The sequence below is a fragment of the Lycium ferocissimum genome, chromosome 9 (genome assembly GCF_029784015.1).
Source record: "Lycium ferocissimum isolate CSIRO_LF1 chromosome 9, AGI_CSIRO_Lferr_CH_V1, whole genome shotgun sequence".
NCBI lineage: Eukaryota > Viridiplantae > Streptophyta > Magnoliopsida > Solanales > Solanaceae > Lycium > Lycium ferocissimum.
This window is the reverse complement of record NC_081350.1, coordinates 68,904,581-68,928,002: the sequence shown is the minus strand read 5'-3', so window position 1 is coordinate 68,928,002 and position 23,422 is coordinate 68,904,581. Positions and strand designations below refer to the sequence as shown.

The 23,422-nt window shown below is 42.1% G+C and overlaps 1 long non-coding RNA gene across 1 annotated transcript in view; it reads left to right on the top strand.

Moving 5' to 3' along the window:
• The first annotated feature begins 8,135 nt into the window (after positions 1 to 8,135).
• Positions 8,136 to 23,422, top strand: part of LOC132029456 (uncharacterized) — a 90,488-nt gene continuing 75,201 nt past the window's right edge. The window contains exon 1 of the long non-coding RNA XR_009407820.1: positions 8,136 to 8,239. This is a non-coding gene — a long non-coding RNA (uncharacterized LOC132029456). The remainder of the gene's footprint in view (positions 8,240 to 23,422) is intronic.

Below are 23,422 nucleotides of genomic sequence, written 5' to 3'. Positions count from 1 at the left end.
GGTGCTAGCCGTGCAAATGGGTGTGGGTTGTGTTGTGTTGTGTTGAAGCTATGAATTAAATCTTAGTTAGCATGTTATGATCATTGTAGGGTGAAGAATGAATGAGAATCATCCTTGTATGTTGGTGGGAGGTGTTGGCCGAATGTAGGCCATTCTTGTAACAAGAATTGAATTAATATCGCTTAATGTTTTAGTCGTCGTCGTTATGAATTCTATGTTGGAAATGAATGTTTAATAACTCAAATTGATGTTGTAATGGTTGCGGACTGATTTGGAGGTTATTGTATATTTAATGTAATTTGTATGTTGGTGAATATAGTATTGTTAGAATGTGAATTGTGGATACAAATCATGACTTGAAAATGAGGAATGTGTAAAGTGAGTGTCTCGGGTTTAGGGGCTGTTCTCGGCTAAATTGGAGAAAATTTTGGATTGTTGGAAATGTTGTATGAATTTCTTAGAATGTCCTTAAATATTGTTGGTATGGGTTCGGTTAGTATTTGAATGTATAAGCGTCGATGTTAGCTTGAAGGTAAGCCGTTGAATTGAAATTATGAAAGTTGTTGAATGATGGAAAGAGAGCTATTATTGTTGTATTGCCTTTCGGATTGGTTGTTGATGTTGCTAGGTTGGTTATTGTTGTTGTTGTTGATTGATTTGGCCGAGTTAAATTCTCGGGGTGGCCTATTTACAGGGGAAATGCTGCCCAAATTTCTGTAGAATTAAGGGCAAATTTGGAATTTAAATTCCCAAAGAGTCTTTAGCTAATGTTTGGCATTTTATGACTTGTTTGTAGACCTTGGGCAGCCCGAATTGTAGGTTGGATTTATCTTGAGTTTGGATTATATTGGAGAGCGTTTGAGGTATGTAAAGCAACCTTCCTTTTTGGCATGCCTTAGTTAAAATAGGCTATGATACGAGCCTCGAGGAAAATCTATTCTCGCAATCCGAGCATGTTTATGAATCGCATTTGTTCCTTGGCATTCTTGTGTTGACATAACAAAACATTGATCCTTATGTCCTTGGAATTAGTAAGTTGCAAAGGTTACTTAAAAGCTGATTTTTTTTAGTTTGTTCTTAAACGGTTCTAGAATTTCAAACGCTCATAACTTCCGCGGAAAAGCTCGGATTGCCGTGAAATTTTCGTAGGAGATTTTATGATATAGAATGAGTATGTTTTCCATAGGCGGGGCCAGCTCGGGTCTACAACCGTCCGTGGGTCCCGCGACGCCCTTTTATGTAATTTCGATAACTTTTGAAAGAATATGTAATAATTATTATTCCGATTTCAAATATGACTATTTTACTTATCTTTTGGATTTATGACAATGATTTTATGCATATGATTACTCACTACTCCGCTCGTGCCTACTACTATGATATCGTTCGCCGGTTCCCGGGCCGATTTTGTTGTCGTGCGCATTATGATGTACTCCGGTGTTATGCTGTGTTTATGGTTCACCGAGCTCCTCGCTCGAGGGCCGGGTTCCGCTTATATTGGGCGTTATGCTGTGTTTGGCGTTATGCTGTGTTGTGATATGTGACGGGGATTCGGAGATTTGAAACTTTCTGGTGTTATGCTGTGTTATGGCGCCATCGACGGGCGGGCGACCATATTTTATGCCCTATGCATGAATTGTATTTTGAAAGTAAACATTTTGATATTTTTTGATATTTATTTACCTTCCCTACGTTTCGATTATTACTCATATTTTTGTTACACATCTTCTCGCTTTGCATACTCGGTACATATTTCGTACCGTCCCCCTTTCTTCGGGGTGCGTTTCATGCCGCGAGTACGGATGCACGGTTGGTGATCCACCTGTTTAGGACACCCTCTTCTCGCTTATTTGGAGTCCTCCCCCTTATTCCGAGCCTTTTGGTATATATATTCGTTCGTTGCATTTGTATATATTCGGGGTGGTACGGCGGGGCCCTGTCCCGTCATATGATTATGTCTGTCTGTTTAGAGGTCTGTGGACATGTTTGTGGGTTATGGCCATTCTGTACAGGTGTGTTTGTATATGTTGTGTTTGGGCGATCCCATTCGCCGCGGCAGCCTTGTCGGCCCGCATATGTATATGTGTTGTTTTGTTGGCCCTGTGTGGCCTTTGTTGGTATTTTTGCGTGCGGTTATTTTGATAGTCCGTAAAACAAAGGAAACTCGTCAAAATTTTTCCGGAAATTATATAAAATTTGAAACACGGCTTCGTTATATTCGTGGTACGTGGTTGATATAATATATAGGCCGGATATGTTTATATATAAGCCATCCGTGTGTAATCTCGAGATTGATAGTGTTTGGGTGCCGGATCGGGCACTAGTCACGGCTTTACGGGGGTTGGGTCGTGACGTGGGTGGTATCGAGCGCTCGTCCTCGAATGTCCACGGACCGTGTTCAGTAGTAGTCTTGTTTATCGGTGTGTGTGCACCACATCTATAAACGCGGAGGCTGCAGGACATTTAGGATGTTGTCTTTCCTCGATCTTAGATCGTGCGATAGAGCCGCAGTCTCGGGAGATCACTTCGACACCTTTTTCCGCAGTAGGTACGATTGACGGAGATGAAGAGGCCGCTTTCCGATGACGGGGGTCTTGTAAGGCCCAGAAGTATCATCGTGGACCTCGAGGCTCCGGGGCCCGGTCGGAGGACCCCGGCTATTCTATCGAGATCGATCCCTCGGAGATCCCGCTACGATCCCCCCAGAGTGTTTGACCCCCAGGGAGGAGGTGGGGCCCAGCAGGAGGAGCCCCAGTTACTCTATCGAGACTGATCCCTCGGAGGATCCTGCGACGATTCCTCCGGAGTCCTCGACCCCCAGTGAGGAGGACCCCCCTGAGGGCAGCTATGACACGGACCCGTCCCAGTATTCAGCGGGGCCACCGGGGGAGGAGCTTCTCGAGGTTGTGCCAGTTGCTCCGATGGTGGAGCACTATGTTAGGCCAGCTTCCTCAGTGAGCGTTACAGACTATTCTAGCCCCTTATCCTGGCCGTCGGTGAACCAGGAGCTGCCCGGCTATCTAGATTCCTCGGATTTAGACGCAGGGGATGACGAGAGGGTACACTTCGCCCCCTATAGCCCACCGGATCGGGGTACGGAGACCGCTCGTCTACAGGTATACGAGTACTTAATGGGATTTGTTCTATGTATGTGTGTTTACTGTATGATTGTTATTTAATAGCGGTAAGCGAAAATTTAAGGGCCGATGGTCGAATAATCGTAAGTCATGGCGATCAAGGTGTGTTCATCACTATAGTGGATCTGGAAGTCGAGAACGGAAGGCGGTCGTGTCCATAGACGAAAAGAGAACACGGAGGATCGAGAAGGGTAAAATAGTAATTGTGTCACGAGGGCGTTTTGAAATCTGTCAAGGCTTTAATTTACTCCGTGTTGTGTCTTGAAGGTCATGCGCGAGGTGGACGTGATTATACTAGCATTAGAGCATCGTATTCCAATGGAGTTCCGAGGTTAAGCGTGCTAGAGCAAAAGAAATTTTGGAATGGGTGACCCCCTGGGAAATTTTCTGAAAGTCTCATAAATTCGAGCGTAAGAGGCAAAAGGGAAACTAGAGTAATCCAAGGGAAGTTAGAGAATGCGGGGTGAGCCGGAACCTTGAGTGGTCACATAGAACGAGGCAGATTAGACCGGTAAAGAGGAAGAAGATGCATTGCAGCTTTGGAATTAGGGTGAGTTCAAATAGCGTTGGAAACGTTTGTAAGCAATGGGGTAGCAACTATATGTCTACGTGTGTGAGTAATGTCACATTAGCTTCTTATTATGCTAATGTGGATTGTCAAAAGAAGATAGTCCATTTCCAATTTCCAGGGGAACCATTTTTAAAATGGGCGGGTATTACAAAGCATCGCCGAGGGGTAAGTTTATTTCATACCTCAAGGCAAGAAAAATGATCGAAAAGGGGTATATTTATCATCTAGTCCGTGTTCATGATTTAGAATACAGAGGCACCGACTTCTTCTCGGCTCCCAAATGTTAATGAATTCTTAGATGTATTCCCGGACGAGCTTCCATGTCTTCCTCCGAGCGGGAGATAGAGTTTGCTATTGATTTGTTGCCGGATACTCTCCCTATCTCTATTCCTCCGTACGAATGGCACGGCGGAATTGAAAGAATTGAAAGAAAAGCCGAGAGATTTATTAGAAAAGGGTTTTATTCGGCCTAGTACATCACCCCGGGGAGCGCGTATTATTTGTAAGAAAGAAAGATGGATCTCCGCGGATGTGTATCGATTACCGGTAGCCGAATAAGGTAACCATCAAGAATAAATATCCCCTCCCGTGATTGATGATTTGTTTGATCACTTGCGGGGCCGTGTGTTTCTCGAAGATAGACTGCGGTCGGGCTATCATCGAGTACGGGAGGTCGATATTCCCAAGACATCATTCGTGACCCGATATGGGCATTATGAATTCGAGTGATGTCTTTTGGGGTCGACTAATGCCCTGACAGATTTTTGGACTGATGAATCGGTATTCGGACCGTTCTTGGATATGTTTGTGATCGTATTTATTGATGATATTCGTTTATTCTCGGTCGAAGAGAGCGTAGCACGCGGATCATTTGAGGATGGTACTTGGCACACTCCGGCACCGTAAATTATATGCTAAATTTTCTAAATGTGAATTCTCGGTTATCTTCGGTGGCATTTCGGGACATATTATTTGGGATTGCGGCGTCGGGTGGATACCCAGAAGATTGAGGCCGTAAAGAATTGGCCTAGGCCTACGACGCCGACGGAGGTGCGTAGTTTTCTGGGGTTGGCCAGTTATTATCGGAGATTTGTAGAGAAGTTTGCTTCGATTTCGCGCCTTTGACAAGGCCGACTCGGTGGAGCTAAGTTTCGGTGGTCCGATGCTTGCGAGCGTAGCTTCCGATTCTTCCGAAAGAGAAGTTGACTACGCGCCTCCGGTCCTGACTCTTCCCGAGGGTCCAGATGGGTATGTGATTTATTGTGATGCCTCTGGTATTGGTTTGGGGTGTGTGTTGATGCAGCACGGTAGGGTGATAGCTTGTGCTTCTCGACAGCTCAGAAAACACGAGAAGAATTATCCTACTCACGATTTGATGGCCGCGGTTATTCATGCTTTGAAGATGTGGAGACATTATTTATATGGTGTTCACGTTGATATTTATACAGATCATAAGAGCCTCCAATACATCTTTAAACAGAAGGAGTTGAACTTGCGGCAGAGGAGGTGGTTAGGGTTGTTGAAAGATTATGATGTTGATATTCTCTACCATCCGGGGAAAGCTAATGTTGTGGCAGATGCTTATATTGGTGGGATGGTATGAAAAGAGATATAGCAGAGTTCATCGCTCAGTGTCCGAATTGCCAGCAGGTTAAGATTGAGCACCGAAGCCGGCGGGCTATTGCGAGACGGAAAGGATGGAGATACATCCGACGGGAAGTGGGAGATCATTAATATGGATTTTATTACGGGTCGAGGCACATTATCGCACTCCACTCGAGGTATGATTCCATTTTATATTGTTGATCGGAAAAGACGAAATCAGCCCATTTTCTTCCCCGTTCGGACTACCTACTCGGGCTACCGAGGATTATGCCGGGCTTTATATCGGGGAGAGTGTGCGACTTCATGGTGTTCCCATATCTATTATCTCCGACGACGAATGCAGCCCATTTTTCTTCTGACTAATTTACTCACTTGAGATCGTTTCGGGAGATTGCGCGGGATTGGGGACACGGGTGAGTCTTAGTACAAAGATTCCATCCCGGGGGACGGACGGGTCGAGCGCACTATTCGACATTAGAAGATATGTTGCGGGCGTGTTATTGATTTCGTAGGCAGCCGGGATGACCATTTGCCACTTGTTGAATTTGCTTATAATAACGGCTACCACTCCCGGTATTCGATGGCACCGTACGAGGCATTGTATGGCGAAAAGTGCGGGTCACCGATCGGTTGGTTTGATGTTGGGGAGACCGAGTTGATTGGCCCGTACGTGGTCCAACAGTGCGGTGGATAAGGTGAAACTCATTCGGGAGCGGTTGTTAGCGGCTCGTAGTCGACGAAATCATATGCGGATAATCGCCGTCGACACTTAGAGTTTCGTTGGTGATTGGGTTTTTCCCCGAAGGTGTCACCTATGAAAGGTGTTATGAGATTCGGCAAGAAAGGGAAGCTCAGTCCGAGATATATTGGGCCTTATCAGATTATTCGTAAGATAGGCAATGTTGCCTATGAGTTAGATCTGCCAGCTGATTTGGGAGCAGTACATCCGGTATTTCATGTTTCTATGCTTCGTAAATGTATCGGTGATCCCTCCAGAGTATTTCCTGTAGATGACATTCAGGTCACAGAGGAGCTATCTTATGAGGAGCAGCCTACAACTATATTGGATCGTCAGGTAAGAAAGTTGCGGAATAAAGATGTGGCTTCGTTAAAGTCTTCGTGGCGAAACAATAACCGAGAGGAAATGACTCCGGGAAGTGAGAAGCGAGATGAAGAAGAAGTATCCTCATTTATTTTCAGAGCCTACAGGTAATCCAATCCTCTATTTGACTATGTTGTTTGATAAATGAATTAATGATCAATGAATGTATTGTTGTGATAGTTGAAAAGGAAACTCCCCCAAATTGTTTGTATGACCCGTAAGGTTAGTTTGACATTCGAGGACGAATGTTCTAAAGGGGGGGAGGATGTTAGAACCCGTATTTTTGTACATTGGAACAATCCGGATTAATTATGATAAGTTAAGGACCAAAACTATTCCAGGATGCAAAGTCGAGACTTTTGGACCTTCGATTTTATTTTGAGACATAAGTTGTGCATGAATTTGTTGGCATGGAGCAATTAGGAAAATTTGGGACCAAAATTGGAATTAATTGGAAGTTGGAAATCATGAATTATTTGGCCCTTGGCCGTGTGGCATTAAAGTGGTGCCCACACAATTTTTGTGTCAACTTTTAATTGCAACAACACATTAATGTGGGCCAAGACCTTGTACAATTCTAGAGGGGGATTAAAAGAAGACCACTAGTTCATTTCCCTTCATTTAACACTTAGAAAAAAAAAAAGGAACCAAGAGTTGAAGTCTAGGAGGCTCTCGGCCAAGAAGGGTAGAAAACCAACTCCATTTCAAGCTCTTCCTAAAAATTTTCCCTTGATGTAAACCCACTATATTGAGGTCCCTAAGTAGCGTGGAGGTGTCGTTGGAGCGATCAACCCTTTATTTTTCATCCTTGGAAACCCTAGGCTATTGGGAAATTGAAGAGAAAAGGTAAGAATTCATTATGTTTTGTATATTATAAAGGTTGTATGCATATTGTAGTATGTTAAAATGGATGAATATCATGAAAAATAGTATGTTGGAAATGAGTTGTGTGCAAGGGTGCTAGCCGTGCAAATGGGTGTGGGTTGTGTTGTGTTGTGTTGAAGCTATGAATTAAATCTTAGTTAGCATGTTATGATCATTGTAGGGTGAAGAATGAATGAGAATCATCCTTGTATGTTGGTGGGAGGTGTTGGCCGAATGTAGGCCATTCTTGTAACAAGAATTGAATTAATATCGCTTAATGTTTTAGTCGTCGTCGTTATGAATTCTATGTTGGAAATGAATGTTTAATAACTCAAATTGATGTTGTAATGGTTGCGGACTGATTTGGAGGTTATTGTATAGTTAATGTAATTTGTATGTTGGTGAATATAGTATTGTTAGAATGTGAATTGTGGATACAAATCATGACTTGAAAATGAGGAATGTGTAAAGTGAGTGTCTCGGGTTTAGGGGCTGTTCTCGGCTAAATTGGAGAAAATTTTGGATTGTTGAAAATGTTGTATGAATTGCTTAGAATGTCCTTAAATATTGTTGGTATAGGTTCGGGTTAGTATTTGAATGTATAAGCGTCGATGTTAGCTTGAAGGTAAGCCGTTGAATTGAATTATGAAAGTTGTTGAATGATGGAAAAGAGAGCTATTATTGTTGTATTGCCTTTCGGATTGGTTGTTGATGTTGTTAGGTTGGTTATTGTTGTTGTTGTTGATTGATTTGGCCGAGTTAAATTCTCGGGGTGGCCTATTTTCTGGGGGAAATGCTTTTGCCCAAATTTCTGTAGAATTAAGGGCAAATTTGGAATTTAAATTCTCAAAGAGTCTTTAGCTAATGTTTGGCATTTTATGACTTGTTTGTAGACCTTGGGCAGCCAGAATTGTAGGTTGGATTTATCTTGAGTTTGGATTATATTGGAGAGCGTTTGAGGTATGTAAAGCAACCTTCCTTTTTGGCATGCCTTAGTTAAAATAGGCTATGATACGAGCCTCGAGGAAAATCTATTATCGCAATCCGAGCATATTTATGAATCGCATTTGTTCCTTGGCATTCTTGTGTTGACATAACAAAACATTGATCCTTATGTCCTTGGAATTAGTAAGTTGCAAAGGTTACTTAAAAGCTGATTTTTTTTTTGAGTTTGTTCTTAAACGATTCTAGAATTTCAAACGCTCATAACTTCCGCGGAAAAGCTCGGATTGCCTTGAAATTTTCGTAGGAGATTGTATGATATAGAATGAGTATGTTTTCCATAGGCGGGACCAGCTCGGGCCTACACCCGTCCGTGGGTCCCGCGACGCCCTTTTATGTAATTTCGATAACTTTTGAAAGAATATGTAATAATTATTATTCCGATTTCAAATATGACTATTTTACTTATCTTTTGGATTTATGACAATGATTTTATGCATATGATTACTCACTACTCCGCTAGTGCCTACTACTATGATATCGTTCGCCGGTTCCCGGGCCGGTTCTGTTGTCGTGCGCATTATGATATACTCCGGTGTTATGCTGTGTTTATGGTTCACCGAGTTCCTTGCTCGAGGGCCGGGTTCCACTTATATTTGGCGCTATGCTGTGTTTGGCGTTATGCTGTGTTGTGATATGTGACGGGAATTCGGAGATTTGAAACTTTCTGGTGTTATGCTGTGTTATGGCACCATTGACGGGCGGGCGACCATATTTTATGTGCCCTATGCATGACTTGTACTTTGAAAGTAATATTTTGATATTTTGGAAATGCATTTATTTTCTGTACCTCCGTTTCGATTGTGACTCAGATTTGTATACTACATTTTCTACTTTACATACTCAGTACATATTTCGTACTGACCCCCTTTCTTCGGGGGCGCGTTTCACGCCCGCAAGTACGTACGTACGCGACTTGGTGATCCACCGGTTTAGGACACCTTCTTCTCGCTATTTGGAGTGCTCCCCTTATTCCGGAGCCTACTTTTGGTATATATATTCGTTCGTTGCATTATATATATTCGTTCGTGGTACGGCGGGCCCCGTCCCGTCATATGATTATGTCTCGTCATTTAGAGGTCCGTGGACATGTTTGTGGGTTATGGCCATTCGTACGTGTGTGTGTTTGTATATGTTGTGTTTGGGCGATCCCGTTCGCCGCGCGGCCTTGTCGGCCGCATATGTATATGTTGTTTTGTTGGCCCGTGTGGCCTTTGTTGGTATTTTCTCGCGTGTGGTTATTTTGGATAGTCCGTAAAACAAAGGAAACTCGCAAAATTTTTCCGGAAATTATATAAATTTGAAACACGGCCTTGTCGCTTCGTGATATACCCGTATGTGGTTGATATAATCGAGGCGTTATGTACCGATATTTGTTTATATATAAGCCATCCGTGTGTAACTGTTTGATAGGTGCGTTTGGGTGCCCCGGATAGGGCACTAGTCACGGCCCACGGGGTTGGGTCGTGACAGTTAGTTTTAAGGACAAACGTGAGCCACAAAAGTGAGCAAAGGGGTATTTTTAGCAAGATAGGAGGATGAAGGGTATATATAAACCTTTTGAGAAAGTTCAGAGGCATTTTTTGCCCTTTTACGTTATATATATATATATATATATAACATTGTAATCTACGAATGTATCCAAGATTTCCCCTATAATGGGATGAATGTACTTGCTTGCAAAAGCTTTGGTCTCTAAAACTTGTTTTGACCTATGAACGGGTTATTGACTTGAACGTGTACGTAATAAATGATTTGAACAAGCTTTTTAAATTGATTTATGATACCTCGATTATCGAGAAGATGATTTGAGAACAATTTCGACTTATAAGCCATGATCGACGATTCGGCTAATATCTCATGACTTGAATTTATTTGTGTTTGGGCAAGCTGTGCTAGTCTAGAGGACAATTAGCCATTATGGATCCTAATGTATTGTTTTGAGCATTACTGTCACACCCCACCGGGAGGCGTGACAAGGCACCCGACCTCACAGCTGGAATGCCTGCTGAGCTAACCTGAACTAGATAACATAATCATAATGGACTTTGAATAACTTAGCATAAAGCCTTAGTGGCATCTGCATTCAGCAAAACCCAAACTGAACAGTAGACAACATCATCTACTTATACATATAATCACAAAGACGCGTGCCGACGAGGCCACCACCAAACAATATCATAAGTCAATAGGCCCATTTAACAGAACATAATTCTCACGACCAACACCAACACACTACACAAGGTCTACGAGCCTCTAAGAGTAGGAAACATTATCCTCATAAAAGGTCGTGACTACACGTCCACTGATGTATCCAAATCATATACAGTAACCATGCAGTCATAATCATACACCAAAATAGGCAAGTCCGGATGAATGGCACTTACTGACCCACTGACGATGCTCCTATCACGGCGCGTCTTCAGTAAACCTATCCTGACCTGCAAAGACGAGACACAGGTCCCAAAATGGAACGGTAAGTATGAAAAGTATGTACTGAGTATGTAAGGCAGGATGAATACGGTAATGAAGCAAGATACTCCAGCAGATGTATAATGAAAGTCATAACCCGAAGACAACTAACATGCAGTGTATGATAAAAATCATTTGTCATATGCAACATAGTGTGTATATATATATATATATATATATAACGTACTCGGCCCTAGTGGGACTCGGTGAGATATCGTACCTGGACCTTTCGAGACTCGATAAATAAGCATCATTATCCTCATATCCTCTCGCGTCCGGGGAAACTTCATATCATCATAATCATCATAACGTACCCGGCCCTTTTCGGGACTCGACATACATACCCAACTGATCAGTGGTTGCATATCTACGGGCCGTACCCGGCCGACTATAGTGCGGCTCGGTAAGTAAAATAGTGCAAATAGAGTATATATATAAATGCATGCAGAGTTCAAGAAATAAACATGGGTCTTTCGGAGTGACGTGAGGTCGTGACCTCTGAATTAGTTACGTAATGTATATCGAGGCCAAAAGAACAATCAATAATAGTTATGATATCAATAAACAAGCATAAGGGTTATACGTGACATTTTGTGGAATTTAACGAGGATCAAGGAATGCGCACTAATTGACTTTTAGTCATAATCAATAAGCTCTTTTAGAGAAAATCGTATAAAATATACTTTTCCATAAAATCGGTAAATCTCGTAAAACATGGCTTTTTCTCAAAATCCAGCTTTCTTATAAAAACGTATCCTTTCTTTGTAAAACTTCAGACGGTTCAAATGGAGGAGCATGCACGCTAAATAGCTTTAAGACTCGTGCCAAGGAAATGAGGACAGCTAAACCTTATATACCTGTCTCTGTTGCCTTGCTAATCCTAACTTGCTCCCTTATTCCACCGCTCGTCCCTTCATCCCGAAACCTATATCGACAAATACTTCCTTTAGTCAATTTAGTAGATTTCGTAGATCCAACTTACCCAAATCCGATAGTCTTGAAGAGTTCAATTTACGAAAAATTAGGCAAAGACTTCCTCTATTTTTGTAATATCTCGACATATGTTAGATAACCGTAATATCAATAACAACAACAACCATCAACAACAACAAAAAAAACAACAATACTTAAGAATCAACATCCACAACCTCCATTCAAACCAATATTCAGATCAATCCACCCGTAACACCTACAATGACGATAATCTTACTTTTTCGATCAATTCAACTTAATATGTGATAATCTAGCGAGTATTACTATGGATTAACTCAATTACCAAAGAAGGAGCGGGATTTACCTTAATTTGTCTTTGAAACTTCAAGGACCAAATTGCATGGAGGGGTTCTGCCTCCTCCTACAACGCCACGATGGAAAAGCCGAGGTCGACAAAGTGTTACGCACCTCCCGAGCTTTAATCTCCACTAGATCTTACCAAATTTTATGCCAAAATGCCCCTAATCTCTCTAAGGTCTGCTTATGGATATAAATCTGATGTTTTGGGGGTGAAATGGGTGAGTTAGTGGGGTATTTATATGTGTGTGGATCGGGTATGGCTTAATGTGCCAAAATTAGTGGGCTTTTAAGTGGTTTCTAGAATTTCTGCATAGGTTCGCGGGCTTCTGGCAGATCGTTTTAAAATGATCATAACTTCCTACTCTGATATCGTATTGATAAACGGTTTGTCGCGTTGGAAACTAGACTCGACGAACTTTATTTTAGGCTCATGAATCACCTCAAAACTCCTTGTATACTAAAATCTACACTCCCATCTAGTTGGACTAAAATTTGCTTCCGAAATTTCACCAACTTCTTCCAAAGCCCATTAATTTCTATTCTTCTATCCGCTAGATCCCGGAACCTTTCGAAACTTCCCATACATGATATTTATTATTAATTATACTTGATAAGGGTCATGTCTCCTGGTTCCACGGTTGTCCTTCCCGGTTACGACTTACGAGATCATAATTCATTCTTTACTTCATTGCTCCGTACTTCCCATGGCTTGTACCTTTCAAGACTTCATGGGACGTCTCCGATATTCCATTAATATAGTTAAATACGCGGCGTGCTTATGCTCTCAGAGGGTGGGGTGTAACATTCTCCTCCCCTAAGAACATTCGTCCTCGAATGTTAACAGTCGAAGGGTTTCCTCACTTGTCGGGTCTGTTCTCCCAGAATTCTAATATTATTCCACGGTGCAGAATCTATACTGGACTTAAGCGTGCTTGCATACACCAACACTTCTTCTGAAGGCTTTCTCAGTCGATTATCTCCTGAATCTAGATCCTCCTTTCATTACTCCTTACATCCTGCGTCTTCTCCTCTAGCTACTACCTTCCGACCAGTTATAACCACTAAGTCTACTTCGTTGTCTGGTATGGATGGCCTCAAGTACCTTCGGTTGTCCTGAACCAACCTTTCTTTCTCTTTTCGCGTAAACACCTCTTATAACTTTTGTCCTTCCTAATTCTTGGATCTGTCATGCACACGGCATGTTGTGCGGTGTATACATGTACTTCCATAGGCCCTTGAATGTATGGGGTCCTCTCTTATTACGGTCCATCATACTATGGCATACTGTTGATAGTGTCCGTATTTACTTCACCTGTTCCTAAACATACATTCTTGTCTTCATTGCCACCCAAGTTATCTTTGCGAGCAAGACCTTGCTGTTCTCGACGCTTTTTCTTCCATCTACTAACTCTTTTTTTTTCCTTTTTGTTGATTAACTATGGGGTACCGCTGTATACTTGAACATAACGTCCTTCTTATCTTCGTCTTCTAAACTTGTATTTAGTTTCTGCTAATTCCTCTGTCTATCTTGTTGATAATTTGCCTCCAAGAGTCCCTTTCTTCTTTGTCTACACCCTTGCGCATAGATGGAAAAGGTTCATGATCAATGGACTTACTCGGTTATCCTCAGAGTCTTCCCCAGCCTTCCTTTGTCCTTATTTTTACCTTTTAATCCTTTATTATTGCCTGTTGTCATTGAGTTAGTGTGATACGGGGTACTCTTTCCTTGGTGCATTTGCCTCCTGGCCTCCTTCGGAGTCCTCTTGACTATCCTTAATTCTTGCAATAACATTCCCAACTTCCATACCTTTACATCAATCTTGCGTCTTTACTCGAAAAGTTTCTTCCCTTGTCCTTTATCTAATATCTGCCCTCGGGGGTGCCGACAACGCTTGGCCTGCTCTTGGTGACAAAGTTACGATATGCTCCTTGGATCTGGCTAATACTTGGGAAAATTCTGTTTCTGGTTCTTCCAGTCCTTAGGCTGCATATGGCATCTACTTACTGTCATTCTCGTCTTAGGCCCCTTTCGCATTAATCGTCCTTCATGTGACACCTTCTTAATGGCCATAGGTTTTACGCTTACCCCATTCCTTGCGATTATGGACTTCGACTTAGTGTCGATCTTACTCAGATGTCTCAATCTTTGGTTATTTTGTCATTGCCCGCTTCCCCTTCTCTGATCATTGGTCCTTACCATACTGTTCCTCGAGTGAGCTTAATTCTTAGGCGATGGTGTTACTTGGGATTCGGGGGGTGAATGCCATTGCTGTCCTAATCGTCTTACTGTTACTGCTCTTGACAGCGATTAGTCGTACTCCTTTTGTCTTATACCTTACTCATCCCTACTTGTCTTGGAATTCGGTGACCCGTAAAGTAGCTTGTACTTGCATCCATGGTCGTTTATCAGATCACATTACAGTCGCATCATACCTGTCTCCAGTATCTTCTGCTTATGATGTTTTCGGATTGCGTCTCTACCTCTTAATTACAGGAGATACCTCTCCACTTTTTAACTATGTCTAGGTCCTTTCCCGATATTCGTTCTACTTCCATTATCCATATTACGTCTCTTTCGGGTGGTAACCTTACCTTTATATTCTTCCTTTCCTATTCCTTTCTCCCCCCCCCCCCTCCTTATAGGGGTGTCCTTACCTTTCATTACTAATCCGTACTTGAATTCCACCAACTAACCAAAACTACTTATGAGGCTTACCTCGCATATGGCTCTCATTACCTGCTGCACTTAGCTTGTCCCTTGCTCCCGTGGTGATTGACCGACATACCACTAATCAAGTCCTAGCCGACGGGTGGGATACCTTGTAGTAAACAGGGGTATTACCTGAGCCGGCACATCGTTTTAAGGCCCTTCCAATCTCATCCAACTATGCTGATCCTTTCTTTTAACCTATACCTTATTCGTGTTCTGAGAACGCGTCTTTTACTTCCATCACCTTCTCGAATCTTCTTTAGCAAAGAATAGAACTCGAGGAATGCCGAAGCCTTTGTCACGTGTTTGAGTCCTTTTTTCATTCCTGACTGACTGGTTGGGGCTCTCAACCTTGTTCCGGAGTAGAAGTTAGATTCCATTCGCGTGTTACTTACTTGTCCTTGGCAATATTCGTATCCCTTACCGCTACAGAAATCTTCAAAAGATTCTGTAGAAAAACCAATAAGCCTTGTGTCACGCTCCCATTTGTATTGCCACCCGTAATATAGTCCTTAACCAATATTTTCCAAGAATGTCATGGAATGCTTCCTTACACTTCGCCACTCTTTACCAACATCGTATAACACCTTATGTTTGGAATAGCTTGAGCGGTTCTCTTGATCAACTTCGACCTTTAATACCTTTGTCCATAGTTTTCCCCCTGACACGATTAGTGTCATGACCCAACTAGAGGGCCATGACGGGTACCCGGGGCTGGCTACCGAGCACCACTTGCCATGGTTAACTATCATACTCAACCTGGATAAATATAACTTCTCAAAGTAAAACTTACTATGAAATGATCACTACACATCTCCCAAGAATATGCCTATATATATAAGCCCACGAGGCTACAAAATATACACTGAAGAGGTCACATAACATCTATTACCCACACATGAGTATCTACGAGCCTCTAACTGGAATACTGAAATCATAAGGACGGGACAGGACACCGCCATGCCCCAATATGTACACAAAAGAATATACCAATGAGCGGCAACTCCGGAGTAGTGGAGTGCTCCTGCAAGTCTGCTGAGTAAGCTCCTAGGGATTCGGACCGTCTCCCCGTCTACCTGCAAGCATGAACGGTCCATAAAGAAAATGACGTCAGTACGAACAATGTACTGAGTATGCAAGGCATGTATAAGATCATAATAAAGAAATAAAAGAACTTAAGATAAAGAGGTAACCTGTAACTAATTGCCTCTTAAGGCGGAGTCATGCATGTTAACTATCTTTAACATCTTTTGTACTTATGTACATATATCATCAATGAGGCCGATCCATAATATCATATGTTGCTGCGGAACGTGCAGCCCAATGCATAATAGAATATATTGCTGCGGAACGTGCAGCCCGATCCATAATATCATATATGTATCATATATCTATACATTTTCGCGAAACGAACGGCCCGATCCATTTATCCATATCTCCCGCGTCCGGGACAAAAACATCATATGCCAACTAATCAGGTGGTATTGCGTATATAAGGCCTCGCCCTTTTTCCCATATCCCATGTACACATATTCACATATCCATGTACACCATATACTATAAATAGCATGCATGAGAGCCTAAGTGAAATCCATGACTTTATCGGAGTGACATAAGGTCGGTAACCTCCAGTTATATTATGGAATGATCATCATCGCTATGTCCCACCTTGAAGGAACTAATATCATGAGGTGAGACTACAACAAGGAATAACATCAATGAAATCATTAAATAAGATGATCAAGCTCATATTAACATCATTTCATAAGCTTCGCAATCTTTGAAAATAGAATCATCATCATCATTATTAGCATAGAACATATCATATCTCTAGCTTTTAAGAACCTCTTAAGAATCATAAACTTTCGACTTGTGGAATGTAAGAAGGTCATGGAAATATATAGAAGATGTTATTATAAGAGTCATGCCTTTTTGAAGAAAAGAGACTAGCCTTACATACCTTTATGTCTTCTTAATGACTAAATGTTCTCCTTCCAAGCTCACAACTCTACATTCAAAAGAATTCGTACTAAGTTAAATCATTAAAAACATGCTTAAGTCTAATTTAAAGCGACAAAGAGCTAACGAAAATTGGACAGCATTTCCTTTGTTTCAACAACTTCCTCCATATAATAAACAACTCCCAAATAGCAATAGCAACACCCATAATATCATGATCAATATATTTCTCAAGTTAAACATTGTTCACTTCTCAAATTCACTTTCAAAGTCATCCATAACCATTACTACAATACGACACCATACTCATTCTTTACATAATACTTCCTCAATGACGTCAGCATCATTCTTAACAAGATTATACTCATCTCATACTAAGAATCATGAATCAAATTAACTTACTACTCAAACTACCATTATTTTCATATTTGAGCTCATATTCTACTTTCTTCTCTAATCCAAGTCTTTCAACCACTCAATACTTTTAATAACATGACATAGATGTAAAACTTACCTTTGATTATGTAGGAATGATCTTTGGATGAAGATACTTCACTTGAGAAAACCCCAGCTTCAATTCCAAAGGAAACCTTAGCTTCCACAAACCCTGGTGAGCACCTATACACTTGATTCTACTAGTTCTTGATGTTTAATCTTTGATTTCTCTTGGATATGTGTTAATATGGTGCATGGAATATTCTAGAGGTTTCAAGAGTGATGGAGAAGATGAAAAATGAGAAATAAGAACTTAGGTCCTCTTTTTATAAAAAAAAAAAAAAAAAGCTGCCCGACCTGGTTTATACGAACACTTATACGGTCCGTATAACTTATACGGTCCATATAAGTGACCATATAATGCCACCAATCAGTGACCCTTCTCTGGACTGGTTATACGGACCCTTATACGGACCGTATAAGTGGTCGTATAACTCACATTTTCCCGAAATTGTTCCCGTCGCTTCGTTTGACTTCCAATCCTTGTGGAACCTTCTTGGCACTTGTATAATACTTCATTAACCAGCTGGGGAGCCTTATAACTCCTCCTCAATATTTTACTAAATCAACATGAGCTCGGTTATTACGAAATCTTCCCGAAAAGAACTTACCTTTCACTTTCTTCAATGAACTTAGATTCACTGATTCGTATAGCTTCAAAATCTTGTAGTACGCACTCTAAAGCTATCAAGTACTCTCCTTAAATCCATATGGACTCTGTGTTTCCCTTAAGCTTGCGTTAGTCTAGTCACAACTCAACGTACGAAATGTTCGAGGTGTAACATTCTCCCCTCCTTAGGAACATTCGTCTTCAAATGTTAGGCTCTCGGGGATTTTACAAAAATTTCGCCAGAGTTTTCCCTGTAATATGACACGACCATCCAATTGGCGATATACATTTCCTTCCATATAGAGCTTCGTACGGGGCCATCTGGATACTAGAATGATAAATATTGTTATAAGCAAATTCAATAAGTGGCAAATGATCATCCCAACTACCTTCGAAATCTAATATACACGCCCGCAACATATCTTCCAAGGTCTGAATAGTGCGTTCAGCTTGTCCATCAGTCTGTGGATGAAATGTCGTGCTGAGTCTCACCTGAGTTCCCAAAACCTTCTTGAAAGGACTTCCAAAATTTAGCAGTAAACTATGCTCCTCTGTCTGTGATAATGGATACTGGAACACCATGAAGTCGCACTATCTCCTAAAGATACAGCCTTGCATAATCTTCTGCTGAATATGTAGTTCTGACTGGAAAAAAATAGGTTATTTCGTGAGTCTATCAACAATTACCCATATGGAGTCATACTTACGCCGAGAACGAGGCAGGCGTACAATAAAATCCATGTTGATCACTTCCCATTTCCAGGTAGGAATTTCCATAGTTTGCAGCAATCCTCCTAGCTTTTGATGCTTAGTTTTCACTTGTTGACAATTTGGGCATTGAGCTACAAACTCCTCTATATCTTTTTTCATTCCATCCCACCAATATATTGACTTGAGACCATGGTACATCTTTGTCGCTCCTGGATGAACAGAATAACGGGAGTAATGGGCTTCTTCCAGAATCTGACGACATAGTCCTGCAACATCTGGAACACATAGTCGGTTTCGATACCTGAGAATCCCATCTGGAGAAATCTCAAATGGTGACTTTTCCTTCTGGGGAAGTGTATCTCTGTAATAATTCAACTTGGGATCTTCATATTGGCGCTTTTTCACCTCCATGTCTAAGGATGAAACAGCTGGGTTATGAACGACGACTCCTACATTGCCCGAGTCCATTAAGCGAACTCTTAAGCTAGCTAGCTGGAGTCCATTAAGCGAACTCTTAAGCTAGCTAGCTGGTGGAGCTCACGGACTAATTCCTTCTTTTCCGGCTGAACATCACCTAGGCTGCCCATGGATTTACGGCTGAGGGCATCCGCCGCCACATTTGCCTTTCCAGGATGATATAAGATACTCACATCATAGTCTTTCAATAGCTCTAGCCATCGACTCTGCCGTAGATTTAGCTCCTTTTGCTTGAAAACGTACTGGAGACTCTTGTGATCGGTATAAATATCAACATGTACACAATACAAATAATGTCTCCATATCTTTAACGCATGAATAACCGCAGCTAATGCAAGATCATGGGTCTGATAGTTCTTCTCATGTTTTCGTAGTTGCCTGGAGGCATAGGCAATGACCTTACCGTGCTGCATCAATACATAGTGTAACCCAACACCGGAGGCTTCACAATAAACCGCATAACCTTCTGATCATTCTGGAAGTGTCAGGACTGGGGCTGAAGTCAATCTATCTTTTAATTCCTGGAAACTGCGCTCACAAGCATCGATCCATTGAAATTTTGCTGATTTCTGAGTTAGCTTCGTCAATGGTGTTGAAATAGAGAAAATCCTTCCACAAACCTTCTGTAATAGCCTGCTAATCCCAGAAAGCTATGGACCTCCATAGGTGTTGTAGGCCTTGGCCAAGTCTTCACGGCCTCAATTTTCTGAGTATCCACTTGGATGCCTTCAGCTGAGATCACATGGCCCAGAAAAGTTATAGAATTCAACCAGAACTCGCATTTTGAAAACTTAGCATACAATTCAGGAGTCCGAAGAATTCCAAGGACAATACGTAGTTGATCTGCATGTTCTGCTTCTGATCGAGAGTACACTAAGATGTCATCGATGAACATAATTACGAATAGATCTAGGAAAGGACTGAATACATTATTCATCAAATTCATAAATACTGTCGGGGCGTTAGTCAACCCAAATGGCATTACCCGAAATTCATAATGACCATATCTGGTTCTGAAGGCCGTTTTGGGGATATCTTCTTCTCTAACTCTCACCTGGTGATATCCTGACCTCAGGTGTATCTTGGAAAACCTCTTAGCACCTTGTAATTGGTCAAACAAATCATCGATTCTCGGAAGCAGATACTTATTCTTTATCGTCACCTTGTTCAATTGTCTATAATCAATGCACATTCACAAGGAACCATCTTTCTTTCTTACGAACAAGACCGGTGCTCCCCATGGCGATGAACTAGGTCTAATGAATCCCTTCTCGATCAAATCCTTCAGTTGTGCCTTTAGCTCTTTCAATTCCGTATGAGCCATTTTGTAAGGAGGAATAGATATGGGTTCGCTGTCCGGTAGCGCATCAATAGAAAAAATCAATCTCCCGTTTTGGTGGAAGACCTGGAAGCTCATCCGGAAACACATCTAGAAACTCATTTACTACCAGGACGGATTGAAGAGTCGGCGACTTTGCTTCGGTGTCATGAACTCGGACTAAATGATAAATGTAGCCTTTAGCGATCATCTTCCTTGCCTTAAGGTAGGAAATAAACCTACCTTTTGGAGATACTGTGTTACCCATCCATTCAAGCACTGGTTCTCCCGGAAATTGGAACAGAACGATTTTTGTTCTACAATCCACATTAGCATAACAACAAGCCAACCAATCCATGCCCATAATAACATCAAAGTATAACATTTCCAGCTCAATCAAATCAACTACAGTGTAACGATCGCATACCATAATCGTACAATCTTTGTATACTTGTCTAGCTATTACTGGATCACTAACCGGAGTTGATACCTCAAAAGGTTTGATTGTCTCGGGTCTTACCCCAATACGACCAGCAACATAAGGAGTGATAGATGACAAGGTAAAACTCGGATCAATCAATGCATAAATATCATAGGAGAATCCTGTCGTCCGGCCAATGTATAAATATGGGGCTGAAGGCCACTCAAACTAGATGCTCCCCCTCTGCCCCTACCTCGGCCTGCTGGAGTCTGGGAAGCCTGCTCATGAGGGTGCACGGACGAAGAACCAATCGCTGATCCGGTGGGTCGAGCCCTATCTCTATCATTCCTCAACGGACAATCGCGCATCATGTGACCAACCCGACCACAGGCATAACAAGAACCTGAACCTAAGTGGCACTATCCGGAATGTGGCCTACCAAACTGAGTACAACATGGTAAGGTTAGTCTTATCTGGCTGGAATCACCTCAGTATTGAGAACCTGGAACCCTCAAGCTCTGACTCGGTCTGAAATAAATGGGGCGGTCAACTCTCCTACCCGCAAATCGAGAAGGTGCACTGGCTGTGGACTGGCCTGAATATCTGGAGTGTTGTTGCCTCTGACCTCATCTATGCTCACAACTAGTACCGGCAGATCTGGCCCTTTTAATATGCCCTCTATCAACATCGCGCTCACCCCCGTGTGGCTGCTGTTGCTCTCCCAAATTTTGGGCATGGGCACGAATACGGGAAATGTCCATCCCCTCTTAGAGTGAAGCTGTCAAACAATTTTTGATCAAATGTGGCCCTAAGCAACTCACAAATCTATACACCCGGTCTCCCATATTGACTACTATGGCCGGAGCATACCTAGCCAATGAATTGAAATAGAGACTATACTCCTAAGCACTCATATTTTCTTGCTTTAAATTCAGAAACCTGTCAGCTCGGGCCCGACGGACCTCAGGTGGAAAATAATAGCGAATGAAAGCATCTACAAACTCCTGCCAAACCGGGAGAGGTGCATTTTCCCCTCTTGAAGATATCCAATTATTAGACCAAAGAACCGTTATATCCTTCAACCTATAGGACGCCAACTCCACTGACTCAGTAGAAGAAGCATGTATTATTCTCAACGTCCTCAACATTTCATCTATAAAACCCTGCGGGTCTTCATTCGGCTTCGAGCCGAAAAATTCTGGAGGATTCAAACTCTTAAAATCAAGGGCTGTGGCACTAGTCGCTCTGTCGCCAGGACCCATACTCTGCCCCTGAGCCTGAGCAGCAACTAGCTATGTCAATAGTTGAATAGCCTCGGTCATCTACTAGCCCGAAGCACCCGGTGGAGGAATTGGAGGCATTGGAGCTGGAGCTGAGGCCCCTTCATGCTCCTCTAAAATAGGTAGAGTATGGGAAGTACGAGATGGAGCCTCATCAGGCGAATCACCCTCCTTTATATGTACCGGGGACTCCCGTTCAGTCTGCCTCCATATCGCTGTCTTGCCCTTCTGGGTAGCTGTTGCTTTCCTCTTCACAGGCATAGCTGAAATCATAACACACGATTAGGAAAAGGAGAGATCCTACATTATACCTCTATCGCATGATCTATGAAGAAGAAGGACGGTCATTATTCCTAAATGCCCCGCAGCCTCTTGTTTATAAGTGTGGCGTGCTTCACACCCATAAATAAGACTCTACTGGACATGGCTCGTAGACACACCCTAGGACGGAACCGCTCTAATACCAATTTTGTCACGACCCAACTAGACTGCCATGATGGGTACCCGGGGCTGGCTACCAAGCACCACTTGCCATGCTTAACTATGATACTCAACCTGAACAAATATAACTTCTCAAAGTAAAACTTACTATGAAATGATCACTACACATCTCCCAAGAATATACGTATATATATATAAGCCCACGAGGCTACAAAATGATGTACACAATATACACTGAAGAGGTCACATAACATCTATTACCCACACATGAGTATCTACGAGCCTCTAACTGGAATACTGAAATCATAAGGACGAGACAGGACCACGCCATGCCCCAATATGCACAAAAAAGAACATACCAATGAGCGGCAACTCCGAAGTAGTGGAGTGCTCCTACAAATATGCTGAGTAAGCTCCTAAGGATCCAGACCATCTCCTTGTCTACCTGCGGGCATGAACACAGCGTCCATAAAGAAAAGGACGTCAGTACGAACAATGTACTGAGTATGCAAGGCATGTATAAGAACATAATAAAGAAATAAAAGAACCCAAGATAAAGAGATAACCTGCAACTGATTGCCTCTTAAGGCGGAGTCATGCATGTTAACTATCTTTAACATCTTTTGTACTTATGTACATATATCATCAATGAGGTCGATCCATAATATCATATGTTGCTGCGAAACATGCAGCCCGATTAATAATATAATATATTATTGCGAAACGTGCGTACTCGATCTATAATATCATATATGCATCATATATCTATACATTACCGCGGAACGAATGACCCGATCCATTTATCCATATCTCCCACGTCCAGGCATCCCGCGTCTGGGATGAGATCATCATATGCCAACAGATCAGGTGGTATTGTGCATATAACGCCTCACCCTTTTTCACATATCCATGTACACCATATACTATAAATAGCATACATGAGAGCCCAAGTGA